The sequence below is a fragment of the Prionailurus bengalensis genome, chromosome B4, assembly GCF_016509475.1.
Source record: "Prionailurus bengalensis isolate Pbe53 chromosome B4, Fcat_Pben_1.1_paternal_pri, whole genome shotgun sequence".
NCBI lineage: Eukaryota > Metazoa > Chordata > Mammalia > Carnivora > Felidae > Prionailurus > Prionailurus bengalensis.
Window position 1 is genome coordinate 111861003 of NC_057358.1, and position 21560 is coordinate 111882562.

The 21560-nt window shown below is 39.7% G+C and overlaps 1 long non-coding RNA gene across 1 annotated transcript in view; it reads left to right on the plus strand.

Moving 5' to 3' along the window:
- Nucleotides 1-10032: 10032 nt before the first annotated feature.
- LOC122473496 overlaps nt 10033-21560 on the plus strand; it is a 28989-nt gene continuing 17461 nt past the window's right edge. The window contains exon 1 of the long non-coding RNA XR_006294676.1: nt 10033-10385. This is a non-coding gene — a long non-coding RNA (uncharacterized LOC122473496). The remainder of the gene's footprint in view (nt 10386-21560) is intronic.

Here is a 21560-nt window from a genome sequence, read left to right on the forward strand (position 1 = left end):
TTAACAATAAATTTCATATTAAAAAAATTAATTAATTAAGAAAAAAGAAGTTTAAAGTTTATTAACTCGAGAGAGAGAGAGTGAGAGAGAGAGAGAAAGAGAAAGAGTGCATGCGCAGGCATGCATACCCAAGCAGGGGAGGGACAGAGAGAGAGGGAGAGAGAGAATCTCAAGCAGTCTCAGTGCCACCAGCAGGGAGCCGGGGGCAGGGTTCTGTCTCATGAACCTAGAGATCATGACCTGAGCCGAAACCAAGAGTTGGATGCCTAACCAACTGAGCCACCCAGGCACCCTGGTCTTGTCCCTATGTTCTTAAAACCATTGTCATATGTAAATGTTAAAACATTCAAAATGTGCCTCAGAGTTGTCTCTTAAGGATATAGGCAGTATGTTATACTATATAGTATAGTATGATGTTTTATAAAAGATTCAAACTAATCATGGTCAATCCTTCCTGCATCTTCAATTTAAAGAAACTATCTTGAAAACAGGATATAGCTTATTTTCAGTAAAAGGGAAGCCATTTTACAAACGTTATCAATGCATTCACCTTTACTCCCAAATACACTGAAACATAGCTTTACAAATTAGCTTTCCTATTTAGTCAATGGCACCATCATCCTACAGATAACTGTCATCACTGGGTTCAACCTTTGTCCTTTTTTTTTTTTTGCATTTAGCACATACTGATCACTATGTACCAAATAGTCTTTGGTTTCTTTATCAATGACTCAGTGCTATCTCTAATGTAAAGTTTTACCATTTAGCCTACCTTATTTTGATGAGTCTTCTAATTCATCTGACATCGTGCTGCTGGATTATCTTTTCCTTTACTCCAACTTTGTGTGATTTGCTGGATCTGGATCAAATGTCTTGCCTGACATAAAGCTCTCTAAAACCTTTTAATCTCTTCTGCTTCATCTTCCACTACTACCTGTTACTCTCTAATACACACCTCCCTCCCCCATGGCATGCCAGTCTGGTCAGTATCTCCTACCCACGAGGGGATGCATAATGCTGTGATTTCATCTGTGCTGGCCACACGTGGAATCCAGGCTTTTCCTTGTCTACCTCTACACATTTTAGGAACACATGAAGAATTAGAACCCATGAAATTCCAAGTCTAAGGAAGGTTTTCCTTTCCCACCAAAAGAAGCCACAAGATTTTTCTTACTTACTAACTTGATGAATGTCTGTTGTCTTTTCTCTTCATTTGGGCAACTGTGTTGTATTTACTGTCTGTCTTGTTTCAAGAGGTTTTAAGGCAGCATTTCTGTGAATATTTTTGCCACAGCCATGAACCTAAGGCCAGTTAAGAGCAGAAAGCATATTATTTTTTTGAGTCAAGAGACCAAAGTTTGGGTCTCAGCTCTGCAACTTACTAACTGTGAGCCTAGGCATATTATTTTAACTGTTCTTTACTTGGTTTTTGGCTTTGATTTTTAATCTCTAAAACAAGGCAAATAATATCGACAGTGTTCAAACTAGCACACAGGATTACTATGTAGGACAAACGAAACTTTTTCACTGAAAATACTTCATAAACGGTGATAACTATACACACCTGAAATATCTTAGTTTTTATTTATTTGTATTGACCAAAGTACCAGCACAGTGGCAATCACTGAGTGAGGCTTACTATAAACAAAAAATTGGATTAAATTAATATTGTATCTTTGATACACTAACAAACACACATGCAATTATAGTATACTATCCTCAGTATAGGATTTATTTTATTGGAAGGATCCAAAGGAGTGAATATTAGACACCATTAAAAATTCACTGAAGCATTTATAACAATATGGTATACTCTCACTCGTCTTGTGTTGTGAAGTAGGCGTTTCATTTCCTACTGTTCTAATATCGTGGTTGGTCGTTTGGGCTGGTAGTGGGCAATCTGAATCCCTCTGTGCAGCAAGTGGAGGAGTGAAGGGATAAATGGATTTCTCTTTACTCTGATGATTTGGTGACTTTCGTGACCCTTTCCTGTGCATAATATAATTCTTTGCATAAAGATTAATGGCAAACTAACAAAATTTGTTATGTGTGCCACTAGTATGTGCAGAGAGTCAGAGGCAGATTAAATCCTGGGTAGAGTTCTCAATGGAATCTCAGCCTTTGATCATGCCATCAACACTTTAATTTTAAAAATGTGACAAGATGATTAGAGTGTTTTAAGATCTTAGTACTAGGCACAATACAGAGTTGAAAGCTGCCATGAAATCTGTTACTTAGGCAGAATACTGTCCTCTGAGGCACTGACAAAGAAGTAGAACGTTAAATAAAGAAGCTGAAAGTCGAATCAGGAAGAATAAAGGATATTTGGAATGCTGTCGAACATACTGTGGACTTTATTAGATACCAGATCTTGACCCAAATTAAGAACTAGTGAATATTTAAGGCCTAGATTTAATAGAGGTCCCATTTATAACTCCAAGTAGTTTTATAATTATTTCCCCTCACCTATTTAATGTTAAATACAAATGAACAGTGATGTTTCAAAATTCCATTAGTGTGCCTGAGTTAAAGAGCTTTTTTTTTTTTTTTTTTAACTAAATAGACATTCTGGGAGAATAGTGAATCAACATGAGACAACTGTTATATCTAAAATATGGTGGACCCAAATGATGCTATAAAGCTGTCAAGAACAACATAATATAACATACAATCAGAGCTGACTTTCAGCACAATTTTAAAGCAGAATCTGTGTGCTTTGTTCTTGTTGATTCAACCCTCCCTAGATTCTTAGAGCCCTTTGTTCCCCAGTGATGCTCTCCTGAAGCACTTCTCCATCTCCCTTGTCCAACAGTCAAACAGACTTGCTCAGTGTCTCCATTTCCCTGTGGGCCCAATGCATGATTAGTTACCAGTTTTTGAGACTCTACGATGGGCTACTGAATTAGTGTATTACTACCGCTCTTCCTCTCTGTATTTCATTTGCTTTTCAGTAGAATTTCATATTGCATGATAAAAAGAAAATAATAATAGCTAACTTAATGGCATTTACTACATGGCAAGCATTATTCTAAACACTTTACACATATCAGTCATTTAATACTTACACCAACTCTCTGAGTTATATACTATCATTATATTTATTTTACAAATGAACCGAAGCTTAGAGATGTCAAGTAGGTCATAAACTGAGAAGTGGTTTTGAAATCAGTTTAGCTCCACAGTCCTTACTCTGAACCACCAAACTATCCTGCCTAAACATGGGAGTGAGGACATATTCAGAGAATTATTGGAGACACCCGTGTACTGGAGTCAGAAATTTTAATTCTGTGTCTGCCCCTTACTGGATATGTGGCTCTCCAAAATTAATTCTTACATCAAAAGTTTATAATAGAATTAAATAAATTAATGCATATAAACACCTACCACCAAAGTATAAAGCCTTCTTCACATGTTTGAATGCACAGCTGGTTGGAAATGGGAGCTATGTTTTTGTGCAAAGGGATTTTACACAACCACTCAGCTGCCCTTCTCAGTCAGTATATAGTGTAGGCACATGTGCGGTACTTACAACAGCAGCATCAGCTGGGTCAGCCCAGTGCTCATCAGTCAGAACTGGGAGAGGGTCAGGCGATATGAATCCAAGAGGTAAAGGTGATTGCCAACCTACTGACCAGAGGTTACCCTAATTATAATGTCACAAGACCCTGATATTGACATGCATTTGCTGGTAGCCAGCTTTTAGAAGGAGATGATAAAGTTACCAAGCAGAGGTGTATAAAAGGAGGCTCTGTCCTAAAACCCAAGCATATATACTTACTTTCTGTGTAACTATACAATTTATACTTTATATAAAATATGGAAACCACTGCAAGCGTTTTACGATGTCTTTACATTTGACATATCAGGTAGAAAGTTAATGATAATTTTTATACTTTCTCCATATGTTCTTCAAAATACAAAATTTGAGATTTGTTTCATCTTTGTGTGGGTAATTCTTTTTTAATTTTATATTTACTATATTTTGATGTTAATTTAATTTTAATTATCTTAATTTTATATTTACTATATTTATATATACTCCATTTTTCCTTCGAATTCTGTAAACATCAGGAAAGATGTTACATGTAACACACTGTCACATGCAAGGAACAATGTTGAGAAATCCACAGTAGCCAAGGAGGTCATGAAGACTTCATTAAATTTTTTTTTTTTTTTTTTTTTAGAGAGAAGACACACACCAGCTGGGGAGAGGGGCAGAGGGAGAGAGAATTTAAGTAGGCTCCATGTTGAGCACGGGGCTGGATTCCATGCCCCTGGGATCATGACCTGAGCTGAAATCAAGAGTAAAGAGTTAGATGCTCAAAAGCCTGAGCCACCCAGGAGCCCGGAAGACTGCATTTACATTTAGAGAAAACAGTTACTTCCGGACTATTGATTGTTGAACTAATAATAGTTAAAATGTTTGTCTTTCAAAACCAAACTCTAATAGACAAAACGAGTCTTGTTATTTTAAAGGTTATTTGGAAAGAGCACTGAGAACATTTTGCACCTGATACATGTCATTAATAGTTTACATTAGCTTCCCATATAAGGGAAGATACTATCCTACTTTATAAATAGGTCTTGTGGGAAAATTGCTTCTTCCTTGAGGTTAAACAATCTGATATACATTTTTAATGTAGGGATAGTGTAAGGCAATGTGAAAGCTAACCCATGTTAGATTGTAACAATGCCAAACCCCCCAAATAACAAAGACTTCATCACTCATGGTGTTTTAAATTTGGTCTCCATAGTTTAGGGAATATATAAGGAAGCTAGAAAATATACTAAAAAGATTGAATGATATTTCTCATGAGTTAAAAAACAGACGTTAAGTGGGATAAAATGTCATATGGGAAGAATGTTTAGGTATAAATAAATTCTAAAAAGTTAAACATAATGAAAATTATAAGAAGCAGGTGACAATGATTCCACCTCCTTTCCTAATTCAGTAAGAATGGAAAAGGAAGTGGTTTGAAATTGCAGTAGAAGAGATTTGGGTTAGATATAAAAAAGAACTTCCTCACTGTGAGGATTGCTGATCACTGAATAAAGGATATATCACAATCTTAAAGAGCTTCTTGGAGACCTTTAAGAATGGGATGTAAACTTTATCCCAAGGGATGGCTTAAAGGCAGTCCCACTCAATCATACTGACGTTGATAAGACTGTATTCTTAAATCCTTTTTAGATTCATCAGTGAAAGTTGGTCTTTGTGTATGTGTGTGTGAGTGCGTAAATGCAATGCATGCAGGTACTTGTGTTTAAAAGTGAATAGATGAACTCATGATCACAACATAAAGCAATGGATTCCATAGTCTAGTGACAAAGCTAGGTGGCACAGAAAAACTTAGATACCTTGTGAAGATGTAGCGTGATGAACAAAAGTCAGAAATCCTCCGTTTATGGAAATTAAGTACTGACTTTGAGGGTTTTTTTTTTTTAATGTTTATTTATTGATTTTGAGGTGGGGGAGGGGCAGAGAGAGAGGAAGAGAGAGAATCCCAAGCAGGCTCTGCACTGTCAGCATGGAGCCCCACTCAGGGCTTGAGCCCATGAACCATGAGATCATGACCTGAACTGAAACCAAGAGTGGGATGTTTAACCGACTGAGCCACCCAGGTGTCCCTTAACTTAGAGGTTTTTTTAAATGAAGCGGGGTATTGATAGGAACCATCTGTTTTTATGAGAATCAGAAAAAAAGTTCCATATAAATCTCCCCTTTGTGTTCTTCCTTGAAAATTTTATTTAAAAAACTGCAAATTTGTAAATAGAAAATTAGAATAATAATTCTTAAAATAAAAAGCCAGAGTGCCAAATATATCAGTTAGAACTCAGCTCTTCCATTTCCCTTGTATCCAGATAAGGAAATGAGAGCTTAAGAAAGCTGAGTGGATTATTCATGCTCACTTGCTGGTGGCAGAGCCAGGGAAAGAGCCTCGGTGACTACTGTGGCACACAGCCTGGATGGACCCCACCACCCCACTCTTAGGGTCTCAATCTGTCTCTCTGTGTTGGGAATATTGGTTGCTGAGACAAACAGCCAGTGTCTTCTCCAGGAATTCCTCCTTTCTCGGGCATCGTCCCCTGCCAAAGGGAACTGCCTTGCCTAAGTCTGTGACTCCTCCCTAGGGACAGCTTGCATTCAGTGACTGATGTTGGGGCCCGGGGGAATTCAAAAGACCAGCCTCTCTGCCTCAATTCAGGACAACTCTGCAGGGACATTCTAACTCCAGTGCCCCGCCCCCGCCCCAGGGATCAGCTGAAGCTTTTGTTACAACTGCCGATCACAGTTCAGTTTCTCTATTTGTCCATTTCTGGTTCCTCTACCTTACTTAGGAAACACAAAAGAAGCTTCCCAGAATGCCTCTGTTCCTTTCTGTGCTATCACTACTGTGGAAGAAGATAGGAGAGGGAAGTAATTAGCCAAGGGGTTAAATTTGGAAGTGAAGTAGAGGGATATGTAGGGAAGGCAAAAAGAGGAAGTGAAATCAAACTACTTCCCTTTTCCTCCTTCACCATAATCTCTATTTACACACAGACTAAGAGCAGGTGGACCTAAACTTCTGACTGGAAGGTGGTCTTTTCGCTTTTCCAAAGGAGACATGCAGATGGCCAACAGACACATGAAAAGATGCTCAACATCACTCAACATCAGGGAGACGCAAATCAAAGCTACGGTGAGATACCACCTCACACCTGTCAGGACGGCTAAAATTAACAACACAAGAAACAACAGGTGTTGGTGAGGATGCAGAAAAAGGGAAACTCTCTTGCACTGTTTGTGGGAATGCAATCTGGTACAGCCACTCTGAAGAACAGTGTGGAGGTTCCTCAAAAAGTTAAAAATAGAACCATCCTACGACCCAGCAATTGCACTACTAGGTATTTACACAACGGATACAAAAATACAGATTTGAAGGGGGTACATGCAACCCAATGTTTATAGCAGTGGAGCCAGCCCAAACATCCATCGACTGATGAATGGACAAAGAAGATGTGGAATATATCTACAATGAAATATCACTAAGTCATCAAAAAGAATGAAGTCTTGCCATTTGCAACAACACGGATGGAGCTAGAGTGTATTATGCTAAGCAAAATAAGTCAGTCAGAGAAAGACAAATACCATATGATTTCACTCATATGTGGAATTTAAGAAACAAAACAAATGAACATATGTTAGGGGGGGAAAAGAGAGAGGGGAAACAAACCATGAGAGACTTTTAAAGACAGAGAACAAACAGGGTTGATGGAGGGAGGTGAGTGGGAGATGGGCTACATGGGCGATGGGCATTAAGTAGGGCACTTGTGATGAGCACTAAGTGTTGTATGTAAGTGAGGAATCACTGAATTACACTCCTGAAACTAACATTGCACTGTATGTTAACTCACTAGAATTTAAATAAAAATTTGAAGAAGGAAAAAAAATTCTCAAAAAAAAGGAGGACTCTTTTTCTCTATCCCTCCTTCCAATTTATGTAGACTATTGGGTAATGTGAGCGTCTTCGATAGTTATCTTCGAATTGCGAAGTGAGGAGTTGAACTTTCTGGCCCTAAGATGGTCATGAACTCAGCTTTTGTTCTGATTTACTCCTACTTTTGCAAAGATCCTTCGAACATATCCTCTGTACTCATAGTCACCAGCCAGCAATACCCAGCGCACCTGAACTTCAGGATTCCTTTACATCCCGAACACTGACTGTCTGGGATATGATAGCAGCCGTGCTAGTGTCTAGGAAGGTAGCCACTAGTCACGTGTGGCTATTTAAATTGAATTCCAATTAGATTTGTGAATTAAGTTATAAGATGAAATTAAAATGAAAAAAATCACTTTCTCAGTTGCACCGGCCAGACTTTCCAGTTCAGATAAAGACCATTTCTTTCACTGTAGGAAGTTTCTATAGGATAATGCTGTTAAATCTGGTCTTTGGAGTCTGGTCCTGGCTATATTTTTCCCTATGTGGACAGAACTGATTCAGAGTGATGCATCTGGAATGAAGGTCAAGATCAAGCCAGGTTTTAGGCTATACCAACTTCCTAAATAATTCAGCTTCCATGATCAGTTAGAAAGTCTGGAGTCTTTTACTGCCCTCAAAATGACCTTTGTCCCTTTTCTTTCCATTTCCACTGCTACCTTTCTTTTTATTATTATTTTTTAATGTTTTATGATTTATTTCTGAGAGAGAGAGAGAGAGAGAGAGAGCACGAGCAAGGGAGGTGCAGAGAGAGAGGAAGACACAGGATCTAAAGCAGGCTCTGCCCTGAGAGTGCAGAGCCCAATGCAGGGGCTCGAACTCATGAACTCATGAATCGTGAGATCATGACGAGACGAAATCAAGCGTCGGACATTTAACCAACTGAGCCACCCAGGCGTGTCACACTGCTACCATTCTTAATCGTCATGATGATCACACCAGTTAAAAGTTACTGAGTGTTTCCTATGTGCCAGATGCTATGTGATTCCCAGATACCACATCACTTAATTCTCATGACAATTCCATGGTGTGGATTATCATCCCCATTTTACAGATGAGAAAATGGAGTCTTAGAGTACTCTAGTGTCTTGCCCAAAGGCAAACATTTGGTAAGTGGCAGAGCCAGGATTTAAACCAACATTTGTCTGCTCTCAGAGTTCATCCACTGTAAGATTACATGCCTTCATTATCACAGACTTAGATGGGAAGCACCTGGCTATTTACCTGTCCTTATTTTATTCTCTTTATAGCTCAGACTAGGTACTATCGTCAGACTAATTTTTCTTTTTTTCTTTTAAAATTAAAAAAAAAATGTTTATTTATTTTGGATAGAGGCAGAGTGCGAGGGAGGGGCACAGAAAGAGGGAGACACAGAATCTGAAGCAGGCTCCAGGCTCTGAGCTGTCGGCACAGCTTAACCAACTAAGCCACCCCGGCGCCCCCAGACTAATTTTTCTTAAATCTCACTTTTCTTCTCAAAACCTCAAAATCTTGAAGTCTCTTTTTCTGCATCTACTCCTCTGTCTCGTCCTTTTAAAAAATGACTTTTACCGATTTTATTTTGTAATTTATAAATGTGTATAATTTATCTCAAAATGCATTAAGCTGATGACTTTTGCTTCTCAGGATTTTTTTGATAAAAACATTTTATTATTATTTTACAAAAAATTTTTTTAACATTTATTTATTTTTGAGAGACAGAGAGACAGAGTGTGAGCAAGGGAGGGGCAGGGAGAGAGGGAAACACAGGATTGGAAGCAGCTCCAGGCTCTGAGCTGTCAACACAGAGCCTGATGTGGGGTTTGAACCACAAACCATGAGATCATGACCTGAACCAAAGTTGGACGCTCAACCGATTGAGCCACCCAAGGTGCCCCAAACATTCATTTTATTATTACTCTTGTATATATGTGATTGTGGCCAGGCTTTTAAGAGTCCTTTATGATTTCTACATACAACTGACCTGACTTATTGTCCATGTTTCTTTAATGAGCATCTCTGCTTCTAATCAGAAGAGTCTCCTTATATTTCAGGAGTATGATTATTCTCAAAGTACAGTATGGGCCCCACAATTTGTCATTTAATCACATATTCCCATGAATTGCTTACTGACTTACATTTTGTATTTATTAATGGGCTTAATAAACACTCGTTGACTGAAATCACACTAAAATAAATTTAAATCATGCTTTTAAATTCCACAAACAAAAAAAAAATGGCTAGAGATAGTATTTTCTAGGAAATACAAAGTGACCAATACCATCTTAAATGAATATTAAACATTTTGGTTTCAAATTTCTAAGTACATCTTCTGAGAAAATTGTTATGAGATAACCTACATGTACCATGATGTAAACTTTCTTTAGCATTCAACCAATCAGGAAACGTTTTCTTTACAGTTGTAGATGGAAGTGTCCAATTGCTGGCAAATAATACTTTCAATGTGGTATAAACCTTGGAAGGAATTACAACAAAGTGAGTAGGAATGCATCTGAACTTTGGCTTCTCCATGAAGCTTTGGAAAAGTGCATTAATTCCTCAAGAATGCCAGCTTTCAGTATAATTAGTGGAAGTGTGGATTTCCATGTGGGTGAGGAAGGGAGAGAAAATGGAAGATGGTAAATGCTGAGCTACCTTTCAGAAACAAGATAGTCTACTGGAGGAACGCTGACTTGGGTTTGGAGTACACTTTTGTGATTTGAGTCTATTCTTTGTTACTTACTATGTGTCCTTGCAAATCTCTTGTCCAATTCTTTGACCTTCATTCTTCTCCTTTTTAAAAAAAAGTTTCAAAGTAATTTCTACACCCAACAGGGGCTTGAACTCATGACCCGAGATCAAGAGTCAGATGCTCCACCAACTGAGCCAGCTTTGCGCCCGCATCCTCATTCTTCTCACCTGTAAAATGTGAGTAGTAAACATTGTGGAGAGGAAATTAATAACCAACCCCCTCCCCCACCTCCCGCTCCCAAAGATGTCCATATCCTAATCCCTGGAACCTGTATATAAGTTACGTTATATGATAAAAAGGGCTTTGCAGATGTGATTAAACATATGCTCTTTGAGATGGGGGAGATTATCCTGGGTTATTCAAATGGGCCCAATCGAATCACATAAGCCCTTAAAGCAGAAAACTTTTCCTGTCTGAGATCAGAAAAATGACAGATAAGGCAGGAGTAAATGTGAGAAGGACTCCCCTTAATGTTGCTGGCTTTGATGGAGGGAAGAGGCATGAGCCAAGGACCGGGGCAGCCTGTAGAAGCTGAAATGGCTCTCAGAGGGCAGCCAGCAAGGAAATGGGGGCCCGAGTCCTGCAGCTGCAAGAACTAAATTCTGCCAACAACCCAAATGAGGAGGGAAACCGAGTCTACCTGAGAGCCCCCAGAAAGAAACACAGCCCTGCTGACACCTTGATTTAGCCTGATGAAACTCTGGTAGGATTTCCTCCTTACAGAACAGTGAGATAGTAAACTTGAGTTAATTCACTAATTTGTGGCAATTTGTTATTCAGCATTAGAAAAGTAATACAACAATAATACAATTCCAGGGGCGCCTGGGTGGCGCAGTCGGTTAAGCGTCCGACTTCAGCCAGGTCACGATCTCGCGGTCCGTGAGTTCGAGCCCCGCGTCAGGCTCTGGGCTGATGGCTCAGAGCCTGGAGCCTGTTTCCGATTCTGTGTCTCCCTCTCTCTCTGCCCCTCCCCCGTTCATGCTCTGTCTCTCTCTGTCCCAAAAATAAATAAACGTTGAAAAAAAAATTAAAAAAAAAAAATACAATTCCAGATACCCTACAGGGTTGTTGTGTGATCACGTGTATAAAAATGCATTGTACATTGTAAAGCAGCATTCCCAGGCTCATAATCATTGGTGTTTTCAGCATCATCAGGCTCTATCCCGATTTCGAACTGCCAACTTTAAAAATGCCAGCCTTAGAAAATAATAGCTACTATTTACTGAGGACCTACAATATGCAAGATAATCACAAGACAATCACGTGTGTGATGTAATTTCATCTGTACCATGAACCTGTGAGATAGAATGCATTACCATGAGCCTATGAGATAGAATGCATTACTCCATTTTATACATGTGGGACCTGACCAGAAACTGACCCTGTTGAATTTTGTAAGACTTAAATTTCCCTTTTTTATTTTTCAAAGTTCAAAAGGTTTTCATTAAGGTATAACTGGCATATAAAATATTAGTTTCGGGTAAGATTTATATTTCTGAGGGTTTGTCTGCTTTCAGGAAACAGTCAAGGTGGGAAAAGTTTAGAAATGTAGTTCCAGCAGTGACGTACTAGGAGAAATCATCACAAGTTTTTCTTTGCCCTTTTTTGATCACTGAAGAAGAGAATTAAAATGGAAGTTATCCGAGAGAAGGAGATGTAGCACTTGAAGTGATTAAATATAAGTGACTTTCCAGAGAGGTGTTCATGAGAATGTGCAGTTTACCTTTGAATCTTGGCTTGAAAGATCCCTCCTGCTGAACTGTGGGCTGTGATCAGACACAGGTCCCAGGGAGCTGGCTGTCATATGCACACTCTGTGTGATGAGAGAAATTAGAGAAGAATGCTCAGTTTGAAAATGAGGATTAAGGTATGGTGCTTTGAATTCTGAAATCCCAAACATATTCCCATGGAAGAGAGCGTCCTTTGAAAATTAATTGAAGATATTCAGCCCAACGCTTGGAGATATTCTTACAAACTGCCGCAGGCTTCAGTGATGTTCTTTTATGCAGTCAGAAAAGAACTTTGTTTTTGGTAGAGAGAGAGCGCTGGAAACGGCAGGTCATCGGTAGGTAAGCAAATAGGGAAGGCATGCAAATATCCTGGGTTACTTAATGATTTTGGTGCTATTTTCCACATTTAAAGGATGTCCGTGGGGCACGTGCTCTGAATCTTTTAGTAATTATTTGAACCTCTATATTCTTGTTCCTCAATTCTCTTTCGGATACAATGTGCTTGTTTTAAGTTTGGGGATGTAGATTGTGGCCTTGGAAAACAATTTCTCGGCCGGACAAAGTTAAAGAAAACACACTCATGTACTCATGACCTTAGTTTCAGGGCTGGTCCTAGCGAAAGTTGTAAAGTAGGCAGATTTTCTTTTTCCTAAGACTTTGCACTTCCCTATTCTTGGCTCTTTCCTCCATCTCCAAATCTTCCACTCTCAGACCCCAGAATACTCTTATGTTACCCTCATCCTTAACAGTATTTAATAAACTGATTTCCCCCTGCATTATCGACATACCTAACCGTATTTGCATTTTAATGGAGGTTATCTGTGGAGGTTATTTTAGTGCAGGTTATCTGACACTGATTATAAGCCTGATGGTAATGGTAGTGTTCAGGACACGTTTGTTGAATGGACCATGCCTTGAACACCTGGGCTTTGTATGCTGGAACAGGACACGTGGGAGGATGGGAGAAATGGTGCTAATTTCTTATATTGATGACTGTTATGATTGGTGGAAGCCTATAAGACATGTGATGTGATTTTCAACTCTGGAATGTTCTCTCTCACAACCTGCTTCTCCCATCAGTTCCAGTTAACCACTCTCTCATAGGTCTGGGTTACATTTGGATTCTAAATGCTCATATGCTATTTTGAAAGATCTCTGACTCTACCCCAGGGAAGACTGGAGAAGAGAGACTGGTTTGCAGGGGCATTCTTTCTTTCTGTGCTGGGTGAATCTACAATTGCTTGCTTTTCTTGGGGAAGGGACTAATCTGTTATTACTATCAATGAGGTAGAAATTTAGGATCTTGTTTTGGATCTACTAATATTAACTGTGCCAATCCAATGTCAATGCAATAGAAATATAACAAATGAGTTATAGAAATCGATATTTGGATTCTTTGGCCAGGGTACATTAAGAGTATCAAGATGGTGTCATTTGTACTATTTGGTCGTCAAAGCCATATGTCTCATGGTCACTGTGGACCCTGCACATGTAATTCATCACTTATTTTTTTAAAATATTTTTTAAAGTTTATTTATTTATCTTATTGAGAGAGAGAGAGAGAGAGAGAGAGAGAAACTGAGCACGAGCAAGGGAGGGTGTAGAGAGACAGGGAGAGAGAGAATCCCAAGCAGGCTTTGCGCTGTCACCACAGAACCCCATGTAGGGCTTGATCTCACAAACCGTGAGATCATGATCTGAGTCGAAATCAAGAGTTTGATACTTAACCAACTGAGCCAGCCAAGTGCCCATAATTCACCACTTAAATCTTATCCAGTTTGCCTCCCACATATCCCTTGTGTATGGCCCTCTCTCTTTAGCCCCACTGCTATTGGTCCAATTGGAGCTCTCATCATTTTTATTTTCTTCTTTTATTTTGACATAACTTCAGACTTAAAGAAAAATTGCAAAAATAGTAAAAGAACTCCCACATACCCTTCACCCACATTCCCCAAATGTTAACATTTTATGATATTTTTTTCTTTCCTATGTATTTTTTTCTGAACTGTTTGAAACCAGACATGAGGCATCTCTACCCCCAAATACCTCATGGGATATATTTTTTAAAAACAAGGGCTTTTTATTACAGACCCACAGTAGACAAATCAAAATCAGGACATTAACATTGACATAATACTGTTATCTGATTTACAGACCTCATTCAGATTTCGCCAGTTTGTCTTATGATGTGCTCATAGCAGAAGAAAACCTTGTATCATGTCTGGCACACAGTCGTCATGTCTCTCTAGTCAACCTTCCCTAGGACAATGCCTCAGTCTTTCTTTCTCTCTCATGACATTCAGATTTTTGAAGTAGACAGGCCAATTATTTTGTAGATTATCCCTCATTTTGGGTTTGTCTGATGATTCTTCACGATCAGATTCAGGTATGCACTTCCCACAGGCATGCAGGAATGTGATGTGTGTTCTTCTCGGTGAATCGCGTAGGAAGTCACCTGATGTTGCTTTGCCCCATTACCACTAATATCATCAACCTGATTACCTTGTCAAGGTGGAGTCTGCTAGCTTCTCTTTGTGATGATGAAGTATCTCATGGGGAAGCCCTCGTCATTTTTCACCAGGACTGCATTAGAAGTCTGTGCTGGACATCTTCTGTTAGCCCTGCCATATCCTTGTCCTGCCCTTCTCCATCCTGCATTATGGCCTCCAACATTGACCTGTGTGAACTGTGTCAACCTGGTCCTCTGGCTTCTGGATGGGTTGGTCACCGGGGAATCCTGCAGGGAATCTGAAGAGGTTGGACGCTAAGGTCTAGGGACACATCCCCTTGTCTTCCTCCCCATAGGTTTCCTCCCTTAGGACAGGTGATGTTCCTCAGTTGAAGTTCCTCAGGCATCTCTCAGGCTGCGACTCTGGGTTCTGTAACTGTGCCCTTGTCTCAGCCTAGGGGTCGAGCAAACCTCCCTTGCAATTTCTCTATATTTCCTATGTTCTTCCCACATCTTTGTTTACTCTCCTCACCGTTTCCAATTTGAAAGTGCCTTATGATACAAGGACCCCTATGATACGTCTTCAGTTACACTGTCACCTCCTTTCTTTCCTGTGTTCTGTCAGGTGCAGATTCTGCTGGGCTTCAATAGCCTCAGTCTTCACTTCTCCTCATGTCCATCCTGACCTAGGCCAGATGTACATTTGATACCAAAGGCACCAGTGAATTCGATCTAGAAAGAGCTTTTCTTTTCTGCTCTGTAGCCAGTGCTTCAGCATGCCTGGAGACTTTTTCTTACTCCCACATCCCTGGCATAACTTGTGCCTGCAGACTTCTGCCTTGATTTTCTGCTTAGCATCCTGACTTCCTGACTGCCTATGGGGGTGGAGTCCTCCTCTGACCTCTCTCTCTGTCTCTCTCTCTCTCTCTCCCCCCTTTTTTTTTTTGAATAAGGCTCCAATATCCTGTTTCACTCTGTTGGCCCCTTTCTCCAGAATTCTGGACCCTCATACTCAGACTCCCACATATGTTTTGGGATGCTGTTGAAATAGAATGCTTTCCCAGGTGTACCTTCATTCTTGTGTTTGCCCTGCCAGACCCCTCTTCACCCTACTTCCATACTGACCTACATAGACCTACCAGTTCTTGTCTTCCAACTTCTAGCTGGGTTTGGCCAATGGGGGAGCTGTGGTAGGAGATTCCAGGGAGTGACTGGATGAGATCAGGGCATTTATATTACCAGCTCCTTCCCTCTGGGGTTACCTCTAGCTGTTTATCTCCTTCCACTGAGGGTCAGAGACCTTCTCCAGGTGGTCCTCTGCTTCCAGATTCCAGGAACTGCTCCCACACCTCACCCCTCTGGCCTAGGATAGTTACAGCCTAGCTGGGTATTGGGGTATTGCATTTTCCCTTGTGGCTTAGTCTTACACCTTTAGAATAGTCCCTTTATCAAACCTTCTTTAATCATCCTAACCTGAGTGTGACAGATTTTTCCTCTGGGACCCTCACTGATTCAGACTCTATGGTGACAGGCCCATCTGTCCTCAGCAGATCGCCTAGTGCCTAAAACCTCATTTTGCCAGACTTTACCTGCTCGGTGGATCTCAGATACTGAAGACTGCTGCAGCCAAGTACGAGGATCATTGTGCCCTTTGGACTAGTCATTTGACTGCAGACTACCTCCTCGGGCACCCGTCCTATAGCTGGGTCAGTTTCTCCCAGCTTTGCCCCTGCCCAGTCCCGGCCTCATTCATTCCCCTTATCATTTGCTCACACGTTGAATATCAGTATGCCTTGTAGCAGAAGCAACACTTGCCCAAGTGAAAACACTAATCTCCCTATCTGTAAAGAGCATGAGACCGACTTTTCGTCTGGACCTGTCCCTTCTGATGGTAGGACAGACCCCAGAAAAGGGGTCCAGTTCTCCTGTGGATGCAAAGATGTAGCTAAAATATTTATTTATAATCCACCAAGGACATGCTTTCATTGATTCCATAATATAGTTTGCTAATTTAAATTGGTTGTTTTCAAAATGGAAAAACGAGTATAAATGAGTTTCATTCTGCTAGGATTTACTGTCAAGAAAATCCTGTACTTACTTGATAACCTTATAAATTTCTCCATCTATGAAGATATTTGAAAGTGTTTAAAAAATTAAGCTAGTGGATTACTAGTCATGTTTTAACATTTTTAGCCTACCGTTGTTTTTTAGGATAATAACATTTTCACATAACCCAGAAATGTATCTTTAGGAGTATCTTAAATTGTGCCAAGTACAAAGGATAGTTTGTAGTAAAATGTCCTAAATTATAATACGTTACCTTGAAGCATTTTTTGGTTCAAATTGGATCATAAAATCACTGCTTTTAGTTTTCTAGTCTGTTACTTTAATAGTATATTAACTTGTTTGTTGGCAATGTGTAAACTGTATACCTTTTAATGGATTATGACCCACCATGACATTTTGGATTTGCTATTTGTACTCAGTTTTGGTTTGGTAGGTTCATGATTTGATAGGCTTTGCTATTTGTCTTATGTTAAATGACTGATGGTCTTAGTCCAATTCTTAATGGGCTTGTGTTTATTTCTGTTGAGGTTGGCATTAATAGGTCTTCTCAGCAAAGATGTGAAGGACTGACCTGGAATAGACTCTAAATTAATTTTCTGCTTTGAAGATGTTCTGTCTAGGTCAGGATTGAGGCCAACCAGCAGCGCATTGTACTGGACCAAAACGGTGTCTGATGTGTTTCCCCTATTTTGTGAATTGAAAAAACCATCAACACTCATAAAAGATAAATAAGTTCATTAGTTCGAAGGCAAGCAACATGTAGGATCTCACTTAGAATGGTTTAAGGCCCAATGTGCTTAAGGTCAAGATAATATAGGTTGAATTTTCAGTAGATTTCATAAGCAGTTGTGTGGAGTTGTGATTATGACCACTGCTCTAATATTGAGAGGTTAGCTGTATTGCCTGTTCCTCTGCCCTCGCCATTTTACTGATGAATAATGAACAAATATAAATGTATATATTTAAAAAAATTTTTTTTTCAACGTTTATTTATTTTTGGGACAGAGAGAGACAGAGCATGAACGGGGGAGGGGCAGAGAGAGAGGGAGACACAGAATCGGAAACAGGCTCCAGGCTCCGAGCCATCAGCCCAGAGCCCAACGCGGGGCTCGAACTCACGGACCGTGAGATCGTGACCTGGCTGAAGTCGGACGCTTAACCGACTGCGCCACCCAGGCGCCCCTAAATGTATATATTTAAAGTGTATAATGTGATGATTTGATGTACATATATATTGTGGAATGGTTATCAACATCAAGATAATTTATACATCCCTCACCTCACACAGTTAACTCTCTTTTTTTTTTTTTTATAGATGATGAGAATGGTTAAGATCAACTCTCAGCAACTTTCAAGTACATAATACTGCATTGTTAATTATAATCACCATGTTGTACAATAGATCCTCGGACCTTATTCTTCTTGTAACTGAAAGTTTGTCCCCTTTGACCTACATCTCTTTTTGTCGATTCCATCTATTGGGTTTTTTTCTATGTGGCCAGTTACAAAGATTAAGTAGGGACAAGAGAAAACATTTTGGAGAAGAGCCTGAAATAAACTGCTAAAATTAGGTTTTAGTATTATCAGTTATGTTATAATAGGTATACTAATTTTTCCCCAGTTAATTCGAGAGCTGCATGCCTCCATGTGCCATTTGAAGTAGAAGCATAGAATATTAGTGCTTCAAGAGACCCTAGAATTGATGCAACTCTGATTTATAAACTAGGAAAGTGCTTGGACAAGTCACAGCTTTACTAGGCCTGAATTTGCTGATAATATTATCCTATTAAAAAAAAAAATGGATGAACAAATAGATGTAATAATTCTGCTTGCAGATATATTTTTTAAATTGTTGGGTGTGCAGTCTAATATTTTATTGTTTTACTTGAACAAGCTCTTGGTAATAAAGTAGAGGATAACTGTCCCAAATATTAGGAGGCTGAAAGAGGTAGAACTAATTAAACATATCCCTGCTCTTAAGTCTTATTAAAATTTCTGCTTCTCCACTGCTTGACTTCTTTTAGACTTGGTCTAGTTTATTGCTAGCCCTCGGCCTGGGAATCTACGCTATTTAACTTTGTTGTGTTATACAATATGGAAGGCAAGTGGAAAAATAAAAAGGAGCCTCATGGTAAATGAGATTTGGACTCCCCCAGACATCTTTATCTAGAGGTGCAAACCAACCTGCTAATGGAAACACTGGAAGTCCTGTGCCCATATCTTCGCTTCTAGATATAATGTGGCTGTGAAGTGGCAGGGGAGGGAAAAGTATCAGTTCATTTATAGAACACTCTCTTGATGTTTTGCTATCTGAAAACCGAAAGCTGAAATTTTAACCATGCTAATGTTCAAGCAGGTTCCATTCTATCAGTCAGGTTCTCATAGAGCTGTGCCCCTTCATCCATCAAAGATGAGACAAACATAAGATGATGCTATGACCTTCTGCAAAATAACTTCTGCTCAGATTGAATACCTAGTGGACAAAGTGACAACATATTCACTCACGCACTAGGTACACAGTGGGCTAAGTTGATAACTGAATTGAGAAACTACATTGCTACTCTAACTTGGTTGCTCCTAAAGTAGGTTAATGGTTCACCTTAAGGCAAAAATCCATTTAAATAAACATGAGAACCATAGCTGAAAATGTTCTCCAGCTCCCAACAGTGACTTAACCTGACTAGAGTAATCGAGCCCCGGGTCTTTGTACCCTGCCTCATTTTTCTTATCAACCAGCTTTTAACACATGACAGTTGAAACACCATTATACTGAGGTCAGGGGAAAACTTGTCCCCAGATAGAGCTGAGTATCACTGGCATGCTGCTGATGCCATCCTGAGGCACCAACTGACTGACCACAGCATTAGGAAACATTGAATAATTTTCAGGCCTAAGGACAGGACACATGGTTCAGGCCTTTGAACTTGAGGCTTTTATGTCAAATTTAGCTTTGGGATATATGTGAACTGCCATAACTAATTGCCTTAGTTTCTGAAAAAGTGGGTTTAACGCAGGAGAATATCAATTACTAGTTAAGTAAAATTATATCACTAATGCCTTGCATTCATAAAATGCTTGCACATGCATTGTCTTCTCTGACTCTCCTAATAATCCAGCAGGGCAGGCCAGAAGATATTTTTATCCTATTTTACAGATGAAAACACTGAGAGTTATAAAGGCTGAGAGATTTTCCCAGGGACACAGCAGAGCTGATATTTGATCTTCTGGCTCCTAGTCCGGTGCCTTTCCATTGTGCCTCTCAGGCTGCCTGAGAGAGATAGACCTTCCATCAGCCAGCCTGCCGATCAGCTAAATGGATTGAGTACATAGGGTATCCAGAACAATGTGCTAGCAATTGTATCCAAGGTATATCTTGTTTTTCTCTTTGTAAATCTAGGGGCGCCTGGGTGGCTCAGTCAGTTCAGCCTCTGACTTTGGCTCAGGTCATGATCTCACGGTTCGTGAGTTTGAGACCCGTGTCGGGCTCTGTGCCGACAGCTCAGATCCTGGAGCCTGTTTCAGATTCTGTGTCTCCCTCTCTCTGTGCCCCTCCCTAGCTTTCTCTCTCTCTCTCTCTCTCAAAAATAAATAAAACATTTAAAAAAAATTACATTCCATTGTACAGAGGTATATTATAATTTTTAAATATCTGTTAAGATTTTTCAATGGGATTATTATTTTAATTGCTTTTAGGTGAATAAAACAACTCATTTACTTTGGACTTCATGAGTGACTATGAAAATATGTATATATATATATATATATGTATTCAAAATCATATGGTTCAGGTTTCTGCATTTGTAAAAAGCAGTTTCCATTTAGAGATCAGAAAGGCAATCCATATTTGATACCCATACAGTCAAGGAAAGGGAAACATAAACAGCCCTAAAAAGATGAAAGTCAAAAAAATACGATCTCATCCTGCACTATAAAAAAGGAAGAAAAAGAAAGGAAGAAAGAAAAACTAGACACATAGGAGAAGCCTGAAATCAAGTATTTATTCTGTAATTGTAAATGTCTGCCAATACACAGACATCAACTTTGCTGTTCACAGACATCTGAAGCACATTCTAGTTCTGTTTTCTGTAGCTTCTGTAGTCTGATTCTGGTGATATTTTGCTCCCTGAAGGCTTCCCTTTTCCACAAATGTGGTTTCACTTCTAGAATGGCGTTTGCATTACCTATGCTCCACTCAGCCTTCCAGACATTCCACGATATTTATGAGTAATCTTAGCCTGTCCCGTTGCTTTCTCTGACAAAAACTGCAATTTCAAAGATCAGAGAGCTGAGCTTTAGAGTTGAAAAAGTAAGCAGAGGCATCCCCGGATTAAGGTGGATTCAATTAATATACAACTTTTATGCCTATGTCACCAAGATGGTAATACTGAAGAATGAACAAATATCATGGCAAATATCATGGTGACCATACCCTTCCCTACTTCTTTTTCGTGGTCATGGCTCTTTGGTGGTCTTAGGGAATTTAAAGAAACAGACCATTGAGCAGGAGAGGAGATTTGCTTATTTACACAATGGTGAGACACTAACCAAGAGTACGCCTGATTCTAAGGCATACTTTCATAAAGATCTTGAATTTTATGCTTCCACGGTAGTCAAAGAAGATATAAGACTGGCACTTCTACCTGGAGGTTTCCAGATAGAGGTAGGCTGGTATTAATACCGCAGTTCAGGGATATTATGCAGTAAGCAGATTTTTGTGAGATGCCATAAGGACCGAACTGTCAGGTAAGACACTGATAAATCACAAAAGGGGGGTGTTGGCAGCTTCTTGTGAACTGCGTGCTGACAGAAGAACAAAGACAGAATTGTTGAAGGGGTGAAAAACCGTCTGCTGCAGGGCTCTGGGATTTAAATGAAAGTCAATATTGATCAGAACAGGAGGCGATAGAGAGGAACACCAGGCCTGAATCCTGAATTGCAGGACAGGACACAGGCGTGGAGGAGCTCACTTGAATGCTAGGCCCAGCTTCAGACTGTCCAAGAGAAGTGAGTCTTTGGCTGTAATTTCAGAAATAATACACATCAGGTATTCCAACCAACTGGGTGGAGCACATCGGCAGGTATTACAGTGATTAAAACTCTTTCCC